Genomic DNA, 13,894 nt, shown 5'->3' with positions numbered 1-13,894 from the left:
CGCCCACGCTTCTATTTTACGAGTGATGTATGAGAGACTTATTTTTAACTTTTTAGTACACTTTTTAACTTAATATATGCATGGTTTTTAAAAAGTATTATATATATATATATATATATATACAGTCGACCCTTGATATACGACCGGCTTGACATGCGAACAACTTGATTTACGACCAAAATTTTTATTTTGATTTACGACCAACATCTTGCGTTACGACCTGAATGCGGTCACGTGTATCCTTGCGCGATTGTAAACAAACAGAAACATTCCTATTAATGCGGCACTCATTCAATAAAATGTCAGGTTTGTAAACTCTCTTGGGACCTCCCCCAACTAGAAGACATGCCAAAGTCCAAACTCCGTATGGAAGACTGTTTATCTGTTGCTGGGGCAAAAGCCGGCTTAAAGCTGTGCTGAGTCTCTCAGCCAAAGCAAACAGAAAAGATATCGATGGGTGATATGCATGTGATATCCCTGCCCGGCAATGGACAAGCAAGCTTCCACAGTCGCGGCAATCGAGCTTCAGGACGCACTTCAGCATGTTGTTCCCATTGAGTGGGGAGTGGGGGGGTCTCAGAAGAGTTCAGAAACAGTTCCTTGTATCATCGCAAGGAAATGCTGAGAAAAATTCTCGTCAGAATAACTTGTAGGCAGGAGGAGATTAAAATTAACGCAAAAGAAGCTATAGAAATGATTGCAAATGCCTGAGCGCAAGTTAAAGAAAGCCTTTAAAAAACCTTCAGTTTCATTATCATCCTCCTCCCTTCCTGCAGCCCAAAGATGTCAAATTAAATGGTGAGTACAGTATGAAATTGTTGTTTCTGGTAGGCTAGGCACTTTTTATTACTTTTTGGTTAGTACATTAGAAAAATTATTGGTGTTATGGTAAATTATGCACATTATACAACCCTTTTTTTATTATGAAAAGATTAAGTGTTGCAGTGGGAGGTTCGGAACGCATTATGGGTATTTCCATTATTTCTTATGGGAAAAATAGTCTTGACTTACAACCAACTTGAGTTACAACCAGCCCTCGCGAACGAATTGAGTTCGTAAGTCAAGGGTCCACTGTATATTATTTTCAACTTTTTAGTCTTGGGTTTGTTTTATTATAATTTTGTAATCAATATTTTAACACTTCCTTTAATATTTCTCTGTTACTAGCGCCATCTATTGGTGAAATCTTTTAACTATTCATGTGAAATTTTCATTTAATTAAAATGGATTAATTGATGAATTAGTCAAAGTGACTATTGATTCATGTACTGTCATCTGAAGTGAGTAAGTGTGCAAAATTTCAAGTCATTTGGACAATAGGAAGTGGAGTAAGTATCCATTACAAGATTTGTATCAGACAACAAACAGGTGAAGTTAAAAAATAAGCGTGGTAAAAAAGATCTTATATCGGGCATTTACTTAATTATTTTATTCATTGTAATATTATTAAATTTTGTTTTGTCTAAAGTATTATTGATATTTTGTCTCTATTATTAAATTAAATTACTGAAAAATGTGTAATATTCTAATTCATCTCATGTGTAATACTTATTTTGTTTTTCCTTTGTTAAGGCTGGTGTGATTTTATTTTTAATACGTGCAATTTTATGTTCCTATTACTATTGTAGTATTACTGCCTCCTGTGATTTTTTATTTAATAATTAATACATTTATTTTCTTCTCAAAATAAAAATGTATTTATTTATTTTTATTTAATACTTAATAGTAATAAAAAAATATATACATAGGGGCACACATTTATCCTCCTGCCTCAGGTGAAAATACCTCTAGGCCCGGCTCTGTTGACTAACATCCAGCTTGGACTCAGAAGTGCAGAGTTGCCACATCAAGTACAGCATGTTCTAAAACATTCACTGGTTAGCAATGCATTTCATTAACAAACAATATTATCGATTATTATTCAAGTCACATGGTCCACCTCAAGGCCATTGCACCTGGAGCATAGTCCAGGAGACTTTGGCTGAAATGCAAGGCTAGGCATACAGATATTTGGTTTTCAGAAATAAATAAATAAAAATACAGTAAATAAAAAAAAATGCAATACTTTTTTTTTTTTTTTTTAATTTGATATACTATATTACTCCCGGAGTGGAAATTGTCTTTCACATTGACCTTTGGTGGAATCATAGTGCAGAGTCAGCCATTGTACAGCACCCCAGAGCAATTTTTAGGTCAAGGGTCTTGCTCAAAGGTCCAATTGATTTTACTGTATATAGCAACGGTCCCCAGCACCTTCTGGCAATTGTGAAGCACACTTGAGACAGCCAAGTCATGCCATATCCTGAATGTGACTTCAGGCTCTTCTCCTAGTGGTCATGCCTGGTACACATCCAGGAGAGCTATACAGGGGACATGGAGTACATGCCTTTTACCCAGCTCCTCTCACTCAGAGGATTTATTGGTGAGATTCTCACCTTTAACAAAGAGTTACCCAGCAATGCTACTAAAAGCCATATTTTAGCCGTATTTGAAGTTTGTGGCCATAATGTGAGAAAAACGATTTAAACTGGAAAAGAAAATGTTTTGTGTTGGACTCATTTCATCTATACAGTCTGATGCAATAGTCTAACATCTGACACTGCTGCTGATACTTACGTGGGATTATCAATCTTGATATTAATCTGAGTCTCTGTCGTTCTCCAGAAATTACTTAAAACATCCCCTGCGTTAGCTGAATCAGTTCCTACAGCCATCTTATCGAGCACAAGTTGACTTCACACAAAACAAAGCTTCACACTGGGGAAAAAAAACTTAATCTTGAAAGTCTATAAATGCCAGGTAATAGAATAGAAAAAAAATTATAGTGCTTCTTATCAGTATATAAGAGATGTTAGTCTGTAGAGAAATTAATCCCTCAATGCAAATCGTCCACCAAAAATAAAGAAAAAAAAAAATTGCCATGCTGCTGGTCACCAAATGTAACAAGGTTTCTTTGATAAGATGGATGGAATCCTTTTTAGGAACAAAAAGAACTGAATGGAGGCAAATTTCTATTAAAAAAAAAGCTGTATTCTCTGCAGCTGCTAGCACAGTGTAGGGCCAAATCAAAACAGTAACAATCTTGCCTCCTGTCACATATCCTCTCAGATTTTGAATGTCTAACTTTATAAACACTACTTTCTGACACACCACTACTTAGCAGGGAAAGGAACATTGCAAATCTAATTGTATATATATTCTTATCCCCATTCTAATTTAATGAACATCCATCCATCCATCCATTATTCAACCCACTATATCCTAACACAGGGTCACGGGGGTCTGCTGGAGCCAGTACCAGCCAACACAGGGCACAAGGCAGGAACAAATCCTGGGCAGGGCGCCAACCCACCTCAGGACACACACACAAACCTACACACCAAGCACACACTAGGGACAATTTAGGATCACCAATGCACCTAACCTGCATGTCTTTGGACCACAGGAGGAATCCCATGCAGACACAGGGAGAACATGCAAACTCCACGCAGGGAGGACCCGGGAAGAAGACCAGGGGTCTCATGTATAAAATGCTTATGCACAAAAATGTTGTGTACGAACGTTTCCACGTTCAAATCGCGATGTGTAAAACCTAAACTTGGCGTAAAGCCACGCACATTTCCACAGTAGCTCATACCCTGGCGTATGCATGTTCTGCGCTCGGTTTTACAGACTGGCGACACCCAGCATCAAAGCAGTGCTACTGTTCCTGTGTGGTTACCCTTTCTTTTTTAGATCCACATTCCTGACGCGGCTTTATTATATACACTGAAACTAACTGCATATTTTTTATTAGTTTAATGCATCTGATTGGAATTAACCTGTAACAATATAATGGTCCACAGAATGGTCAAACTATTCTAAATACAATAGCTACTTTAGCGTTGTTACTCTCACTGCACCTTCTTCTTTCAGCTGCTCCCGTTAGGGGTTGCAACGGCAGATCATCATTTTCCATACTACTCTCACTGCACCACTCGGAGTATTTATATCACTCTATCCGAGTGGGGAATCACAGCTGTACAGCAGCTGATCAGAAAGAGAATTATCAGTATACAGCATCTAGCACACGCTGCCTCAGCCATGCTGTCTATTGAACTACTCTCAAACGGCAAACACTTCACAGCCTTTCCTGTACGGACCTCGCAGTTCAGAAACAGTTTCATCCCAAGAACTATAAATGCACTCAGTCCATCAAGTGCTCCTTGTAGAACTGTTTGTACTTATAAGTACAATCACCTCATAGTAAACTTGCGATACAGTTATAATATTACACAACTTGAGCCACTTTATAAAGTGCGTATTTACATATGATGATGATATCATTTTTAAGATGAAATGCAGCAAAATATGTTTATTATATTATACAGATAAAACTTTAACTTCATTTAAATAATCTATATTGTTAATAATTAAACATGTGAGGACACGGTGCCGCAGCTCTAGCAAGGCGCTGGCGCTCCGTTCACGGATTGTTCCTGCCTTGCGCTGTATTCTTGCTGGTGCTGGAAGTATAGATGGATAAAACAATTAAACACGTGCTACCAAGATATTTCAATGTTCCTTAAAAGTTTTGAAGAATTGGCGTTCTAAGCATACAGATGGCTTAACGTCTATTAAAGAGCTGATTGTGTGGCGATTGGGTATTTGGAGAAAGAAATGTAAGGACAGGAATTGGAGGTTAGTACATTTGAAAGAGACAGTACTGCTGCAATAAAGTATTTCATCGAAGGTCGAGCATGGCGCAGCAAGCATCTTGCATGTGACATGAACAATCACTGCGCCACCGTGTTCCCATGTTTAATAACATGCTTTAACTCCTGTCATCATGAAAATTATATCATGTATACATCATGATTTTAATTATTCAGAGAGCTGTAATATCACGAATGTAATGGATTCTGTGTCCTGTTGGAGAAGAGAAAGCCCGGAAGCACGTAGTGATTCACACACAGAGCACATAGAAGATCAAATACAAAACAAAGTATTTAACATGCTACTTTACTGTACAGGCGGAGTGGTGGCTCTGAGGCTAGGGATCTGCACTGGCAATTGGAAGGTTGCCGGTTTGAATCATGAAAAATGCCAAAAAAGGGACTCTGCTCTGTTGGGCCCTTGAGCAAGGCCCTTAACCTGCATTTGCTGAGCTCTTTGAGTAGTGAGAAAAGCACTATATAAATGCAAATAATAATTATTACTTTAGTTACGATGGGATTTGAGAAACTAAACATTAAATGATTTTAAGATGAAGTTTATGATGTTCTACTTTAATGACAAAATAAACTACGTGATTAAAGTTGATATTTTGTGCTTTTTTCCCCCCTATTTTTTTTTTCTCTGTACCCTAATAAGCCTTTTCACGCCAACTTTGATATCTGACAACTTTTTTATTTCGAGCACTGCGCGACTTTGTGAACTTGAGCTTTCGAGTTTCTCCGACACGCTATGTCACTCAATCAACTTCCTTTTGTTGTTTATACCACTGTTTAAACCAACAAATAGTACGGTTTTCTTTGTCTCCACTTGGTATTCGCTGAAATTCTTCTATTTTCCCTCGTGCTTTTGCCATTGTCTTTTCACCAAAGGCTGATCTTAAGGGCTATTTATATTGATTTGCATATTCAAAGAGGCATAATTCTAGGAGGAGTTGGGGCAGGACAGCAGGTGCGTACACGTGCGTTACTTTTCACGCTGACCGGGATTTATGGAGCAGAAGAACGTGGAGTTGACTTTCACACAGATTTATGCATCTGGATTATTTTGTGCATAAGCACATTTCCGCTTTTGTACTTACGTCATTTTATAGTGCGAATTCTACGCATGCTATTATTCATGAGGCCCCAGGTCTCCTTACTGCGAGGCAGCAGCACTACCACTGCACCACTGTGCCGCCCATATAATGAACATTTACCAACTAATTTAATCCTTAAGTGACAACGTAGCATTACACTAATTTAGACAATGTTAATGCCTAAATTCATCACACAGCATTCCGAAAGGAGTCTCTGCTTAAGAATTTGACTATCACCAGCGCTGACAAACATGCGGTTGTCTTCATAAGACAATTAAAAGTACACCTCTTTTGGTTATTTACCAGTTACTAACCCAATAATATACCCTGCTTTTAACACAGTTCTCTTTCTTTTGAGGAGCAACCTCTTAGCAACTGGGAAATGTGTGCATATTTACAGCAATTCTGTGCCATGCGTGCGCAACATTTCAGAGAAACTAGGAAATGAGGATATTGTTGATCAAGTAGAGAAATGATTTGCCTGCAAAATAATTAAGATCAACAGGCTTTTATTATGATGTGCATTGACATGACAAACATATTACACCTCGTAAATGATGAATATGATACACAGACTGTATTTTAATTCCCTTTCAAACAGCACCAATGCTACATATTTGCACTGAACAACTAATTATTTATTTTACCATTTTATATTGGCTATCTATTGTCACTTGTCAGGAAACTGGTAGACAAATCAGGGATATTTCAGAAAAATTTCACTCTATCATAGCTGCTGTTTTATATGGTGTGTATGTACAGACATAAAACATGTTTTTGACAATACAGGTGCTGGTCATAAAATTAGAATATCATGACAATGTTGATTTATTTCAGTAATTCCATTCAAAAAGTGAAACTTGTATATTAGATTCATTCATTACACACAGACTGATGTATTTCAAATGTTTATTTCTTTTAATGTTGATGATTATAACTAACAACTAATGAAAGTCCCAAATTCAGTATCTCGGAAAATTAGAATATCAATTAAGACCAATGCAAAAAAAGGAATTTTAGAAATGTTGGCCAACTGAAAGGTATGAACATGAAAAGTATGAGCATGTACAGCACTCAATATTTAGTTGGGGCTCCTTTGGCCTGGATTACTGCAGCAATGCGGCATGGCATGGAGTCGATCAGTCTGTGGCACTGCTCAGGTGTTATGAGAGCCCATGTTGCTCTGATAGTGGCCTTCAGCTCTTCTGAATTGTTGGGTCTGGCGTATTGCATCTTCCTCTTCACAATCTATGGGGTTAAGGTCAGGCAAGTTTTCTGGCCAATCAAGAACAGGGATACCATGGTCCTTAAACCAGGTACTGGTAGCTTTGGCACTGTGTGCAGGTGCCAGGTCCTGTTGGAAAATGAAACCTGCATCTCCATAAAGTTCGTCAGCAGCTGGAAGCATGAAGTGCTCTAAAACTTCCTGGTAGACGGCTGCGTTGACCTTGGACCTCAGAAAACACAATGAACCAACACCAACAGATGACATGGCACCCCAAACCATCACTGACTGTGGAAACTTTACACTGGACCTCATGCAACGTGGATTCTGTGCCTCTCCTCTCTTCCTCCAGACTCTGAGACCTTGATTTCCAAAGGAAATCGAAAATTTACTTTCATCAGAGAACATAACTTTGGACCACTCAGCAGCAGTCCAGTCCTTTTTGTCTTTAGTCCAAAGGCGAGACGCTTCTGACGCTGTCTCTTGTTCAAGAGTGGCTTGACACAAGGAATGCGACAACTGAAACCCATGTCTTGCATACGTCTGTGCCTGGTGGTTCTTGAAGCACTGACTCCAGCTGAAGTCCACTCTTTGTGAATCTCCCCCACATTTTTGAATGGGTTTTGTTTCACAATCCTCTCCAGGGTGCGGTTATCCCTATTGCTTGTACACTTTTTTCTACCACATCTTGTCCTTCCCTTCTCCTCTCTATTAATGTGTTTGGACACAGAGCTCTGTGAACAGCCAGACTCTTTAGCAATGACCTTTTGTGTCTTGCCCTCCTTGTGCATGGTGTCAATGGTCGTCTTTTGGACAACTGTCAAGTCAGCAGTCTTCCCCATGATTGTGTAGCCTACAGAACTAGACTGAGAGACCATTTAAAGGCTTTTGCAGGTGTTTTGAGTTAATTAGCTGATTAGAGTGTGGCACCAGGTGTCTTCAATATTGAACCTTTTCACAATATTCTAATTTTCCGAGATACTGAATTTGAGACTTTCATTAGTTGTCAGTTATAATCATCAAAATTAAAAGAAGTAAACATTTGAAATACATCAGTCTGTGTGTAATGAATGAATCTAATATACAAGTTTCACTTTTTGAATGGAATTACTGAAATAAATCAACTTTGTCATGATATTCTAATTTTATGACCAGCACCTGTATATGGAAAGTCAGTTTGCAGCTGTGTTTGGCTTCATTTGTAATTGGAAGACTTTACTGCTCTCATATTGCAACAAGGGAACCTAGAGAAAATGAAACTTTTTGTTAACTGTAAGCAGTGACATTCTATTAATGCACAAGTCATCCAAGAAGTGACTGGGAAACATTGTTTCTCCATGGACTGGGCCAACCCATGATTCATTTATTTTGAGGCAACATAGCTTTGACAGACATAATGATGCTATATGTGGAGGCTGGTTTGTTGGTAAGGTAACTGACTGAACTCCCAGTTTTTCATATGGTCTGTACTATTCATTGTAACATCAATCACATCATTACATGTGCCATGCGATGGCTTCTACCCACTCAAATGATGGCACCTTACACTTTTCCTTAATTCCTAAAACACACACTTCTGAATACAGGTGACGGGGTCTTGACGCATCAGGAGTGAGGCTACTCTACCAGCCAATGAAGTTCTGCGCCATCTTGATTGTGTTGTGACTTTTGCATAAATGCAGATGGAAAGCAAATTAATAACAGGTGTCTCCCTACTTTATTTGACTCAGCAAGAGGAATAATTGAACCTTCACAAAAAAAAGACAACACACACAGCTTAATTGCTGTTGGTCTCATTCCTTCTCTATGTCACCACTTTTTGAGTCTGATATCTGATACGGTATGTATGGATAATTGCAAGAAATTGTATCACTCTTCCCCCTAATTCAGCGTCCCAGGGGTATGCACATTTCTTTTTCATCTACATTTTACTGCCACTTCTGGTTCTGGTTCAGCACTATATTGGTCTGTCATTCTTCCCTGTGCAACTATGGGTACTGCTGGCCCCTCACTTTGACCACTTGGACCGTCTGAACTTTTCTGTGGGTGAATCATCCCAAAATTTAAACGGATATTTTGAGGGGTTTTTTATTTTCTGTTTTTCAACTGTGTGCTGATCAGCTAGTCCACGTGTTTCTTACATATTACTCCCTGTACTTCTGCCATATATGTTACTGAAGCAAGTGTCTCCACAGTCACTCCTAGGCACCGATTTTTCACTTTCCTCTCCCCTGTAGTTCTTTAACAGTACTGCTAGTGGTGGATGAAAAACCCTTAAGGTTTTCCATGATGAGATTAGACAGGAGTCAACATGGACTATGATGTTTGCTGATGACATCTGTAGCGATAGTAGGCAGCAGGTTGAAGAGACCCTGGCGAGGTGAGGAATGAAGGTCAGTAGGAACAAGACAATACATGTGTGTAAATGAGAGGGAGGTCAGTGGAATGGTGAGGATGCAGGGAGTAGAGTTGGCGAAAGTAGAGGAGTTTAAATATGTGGGGTCAACAGTACAGAGTAAAGGGGATTGTGGAAAAGAAGTGAAGAACAGAGTGCAGGCAGGGTGGAGAAGAGTGTCAGGAGTGATTTGTGACAGACGGGTATCAGCAAGAATGAAAGGGAAGGTCTACAGGACGGTAGTGAGACCAGCTATGTTATATGGGTTGGAGACAGTGGCACTGACCAGAAAGCAGGAGACAGAGCTGGAGGTAGCGGAGTTAAAGATGCTAAGATTTGCATTGGGTGTGACGAGGATGGATAGGATTAGAAATGAGGACATTAGAGGGTCAACTCAAGTTAGACGGTTGGGAGACAAAGTCAGAGAGGCGAGATTGCATTGGTTTGGACATATGCAGAGAAGAGATGCTGGGTATATTGGGAAAAGGGTATTAAGGATAGAGGTGCCAGGGAAGAAGAAATAAGGAAGGCTCTAAATGAAGGTTTATGGATGTGGTGAGAGAGGACATGCAGGTGATGGGTGTAACAAAGCAAAATGCAGAGGACAGAAAGATATGGAATAAGATGATCCGCTGTGGCAACCCCTAACGGGAAGAGGCAAAAGAAAAAAAAAGAAGAATGAAATATACTCTGCATAGCATCCAAAAAATGAGGTTTAATTAAAGATAATCTGGTTCTCACTTCTCTTTTCAGGAATTGCTCTGCAGGTGTTTTTCCAGTTGTACTTTGGGGAGAATTACTAAAAGAAAATAAGTTACATAAGCTGTGTTTTAAAGTCAAGTGCTGTTGTTCTGCCTTTTCTAGTGTGTTTTTTATGCTTTGTACTAAGCCCTCTGTGGCTCCATTTGAAGATTGATGATAAGAAGGTGAGCAAATATGTCTTACTTAAAACCTGAAATAAAAAGGCCATTGTCAATAATGAGTATCTTCGGCAACATGTATGCAGCAAAAAATCCTGTTTTCTCTGCTGTGCTACTTGTCATATACTGAATCTCCGGCCACTTAGAAAACCCGTCTGACCTAACCTGAGGGCTGGAATAAAAATCTCCAGCAGTACAGTACAGTGATATGTTGTATACTGAATGTGGTGTGTTGAAAAGTAACCAAATAAACCAGTAGGCCATGCATTTACTGTAACCATGTTAAAAACACTTTAATTGCTTTTTGTTAATAAATTTAATTTGATTATATTTTTCTTCCCATGACCCCCACATCCCCCCGGTATCCGTCAATAAGGGCGCGCGCACAAAAAGGCGACCTCAATTGGGCGCGGAGAATAAAAGCGCACATAAATAAAAGCGATCTTCAAAAGGACGACCTCAATTGAGCGCCGAATAAATGCGCGCGCAAATAAAAGAGCGCTTCAAAAGGGTGACCTTCGGAGCGAATTAAATTAATTGTCCTTGATTATGCTAATAGACCGCATCTCGAATATCTACGTGGCATTGCACATAATCTACAGCAGGGGTAGGCAACGTCGGTCCTGGAGTGCCACAGTATGTGCAGGTTTTTGTTCCAACCCAGTTCCTTAATGAGAACTCAATTATAGCTGATGAAGCACATATTGCTTAAGTGACATTTTAATGCTTCATTTTAGTGGTCTCGCTTGTTAAGGTTCTCCAACCTTAATTGCTTATTTCAATCTTAAACTGCTGCATTCAGTGTTTTAATTGCTCCTTATTAGCAATAAGATGTAAAACAGGGGTAGGCAATGTCGGTCCTGGTGAGCCGCAGTGGCTACAGGTTTTCATTCAACCCAATTGCTTAATTAGAAACCAATCATTGCCAATCTCAGACCTTATTTAATTTTATGGCTTGTTAGTATGTGCAATGTAAGGCTTTTATATCGTAGATTTTTTTCCTTTCCTAGGATATCATCCAAATGATTTGAAGCCTAAAACAGATCATTTTCAGTCTGTCACATGTTTCTATTAAGTGTTTTATTAAATCAAACCGTGCATGATGAACACACACAGATGTAATTGGAAAAAAGCTAGCTGGAGAATTGCTGGCTGCTTTGTCTTTTACATCTTATTGCTAATAAGGAGCAATTAAAACACTGAATGCAGCAGTTTAAGATTGAAATAAGCAATTAAGGTTGGAGAACCTTAACAAGCGAGACCACTAAAATGAAGCATTAAAATGTCACTTAAGCAATATGTGCTTCATCAGCAATAATTGAGTTCTCGTTAAGGAACTGGGTTGGAACAAAAACCTGCACATACTGTGGCACTCCAGGACCGACGTTGCCTACCCCTGATCTACAGCTTCAAGTGTAACTTGCTTTCACCTTTTTATACATTCAGTCATTGCCTTAATCTAATTTTCTGTAATTTTGAAAACAAGGAAATATAGAGAGCTTTAGAAATAGTTCGTTAGAAGTAGTTCGTTAGAAGTTCATGCATTAATTAATTGGATGTTTTAATATTCTTGCTTTCACCTTTTTATACGTTCAATCATTGCCTTTATCTAATAAATTTTCTGTAATAATTTTGTTGAGTTTGCCTTTATTCGCTGCGCCCAATTGACTCATCCTTTTGAAGCGCTCCTTTATTTACGCGCGCCTTTATTCAGTGCTCAATTGAGGTCGCCCTTTTGAAGATCGCCTTTATTTATGTGCGGTTTTATTCGCCGCACCCAATTGAGGTCGCCCTTTTGAAGATCGCCTTTATTTATGTGCGGTTTTATTCGCCGCACCCAATTGAGGTCGCCCTTTTGAAGGTCGCCTTTATGTGCGCGCCCCCCAGATATTCTTAATTGTTCCTCTTATAAGCTACCTCAATATTACACTTTCACCATAGAATCTCTCTTTCCTGGCTTTCCTGGAGGCAAAGTCATTTATGACATCATTAGGATCCCCCTCACCCCCCGTTAGTCGAACACACCTTGACTGAACAGATTGACGCTATTTACGAGGTAGCAAGTGATGATGGTGAATTGCGGAAATTCGTCATGTTACCTTTATCTTCCTGTTTTTTTCTCATATTCTATTTTCTTCTTCTTTCTTTTCTCTGCTCCCGAAGGATATGTCCTTTTTTGCATCTTTTCGACGCAGAGAAGACTGTAACCTAATGTTTGTCTCACTGATCGCATCCAATATAATGACACCAGCTCACACCATCTTAACAGAACATTGTGTTGTTGTGTGATTACTACAGTCACAAAATATTTATATGTTCCCATAAGATTATAATGTTCTATTTGTCATTTTTCCCATTTCTTTGTCATGTGGCAACACTGCTTCACTGCGGGGCTGTAACACGAAGTATAATTAATGAGATTTTTGGATGAATCTCGTATGTTAAATCCGAGCGACACGGATCCATGCCAGAAAACAACGTGTCGAGATTTATACATCACACTTTATATCCGACACCATGCAGAATTGCATCCATTTTAAAATTAAAGTGCAGCGATTTCCTTGTAAACTTCGGGAAAATTGAATCATACAGGAACAGGGGAATTGCGTTAATCTGTGGCCTCCAATCTATTTCCTCGTTTTGACAACATGATGGGCGCCCTGTAATCCTGACAAAGCGAGAGACCCTAGAAGTAGCCAACGTGTGTTGCAGTTAGACCGCTGATTGAAGTTGTTTTTTGGCAAGATTGACAATTTGTTGAAAATGACTCGGCAGAGTCGCCATGAAAGATGAAATGACGCATTGGAATATTTTTTCCAGGTCAAAGAAGAAAACGAAGGACGTTTTCTTATTTGGACGTGGAAAGATACTGTTTGGAGAGTGATAAAATAAGTATTCATTTTCTTCAGGCTGGTGACGACGTATAGACAACAGAAGTTCTGTCGATTCAGAAAACCAGACCAGTTTAACTGCAGAAAGCATTTAATACATGCAGACACTGCTACGACACCAATTTGGGTTTGTAAAAAAATACGAATAAACTGTTTATGTTCTTTGAAATTTACTGCTGCTTCTTTTCATGTTTTGCAAGTTAGAACCTTGTAATTCCAAAAATAATAATTTTTTAAAAAGTTTTCGTTTGGGACATTTCAAGAGCTCTTGGGGGCCCTCTGGTGGCCTCGCGGGCCCTAAGCAGTCGCTTAGTTCGCGTATGCCTCAGGCTGTGAATTATATACAGTCGAAAAGTTATCTATAAATGTGAGTCGCACGTACAGAAAGCACATTGCACATTTTAAAATAAACAATCTGATACAAAGAAAAACCTGTCAGTAACATCAGATTATACATTGTCCTTCGATGGCATCAATAGACGAGTGGTAAACGTGAAAGATACGTTGTTGCAGGTGCTGTGTGTGCTCTCGGCTGTTCAGCGCTAAGACGATATTGTAGTAGTCGATGTAAGCTTGAAAGAATTGGTAGCTATATTCATGAAAAAATAATGTTTTTTCGTTATTTTTGCGTTTGACTACGGTCAGTGTCACCACTGGTAGCATGAGGCGATA

The 13,894-nt window shown here is 39.0% G+C and overlaps 1 protein-coding gene across 1 annotated transcript in view; it reads left to right on the top strand.

Annotated features, from left to right (window-relative positions):
* Nucleotides 1–396: 396 nt before the first annotated feature.
* Nucleotides 397–13,894, top strand: part of LOC114647849 (uncharacterized methyltransferase YdaC-like) — a 53,849-nt gene continuing 40,351 nt past the window's right edge. The window contains exon 1 of the mRNA XM_028796509.2: nucleotides 397–798. The gene's annotated coding sequence lies outside the window, so the exon portion shown is untranslated. The remainder of the gene's footprint in view (nucleotides 799–13,894) is intronic.

The sequence above is a fragment of the Erpetoichthys calabaricus genome, chromosome 3 (assembly GCF_900747795.2).
Source record: "Erpetoichthys calabaricus chromosome 3, fErpCal1.3, whole genome shotgun sequence".
Classification (NCBI taxonomy): domain Eukaryota; kingdom Metazoa; phylum Chordata; class Cladistia; order Polypteriformes; family Polypteridae; genus Erpetoichthys; species Erpetoichthys calabaricus.
This window is presented reverse-complemented; position numbering and strand designations above follow the sequence as displayed.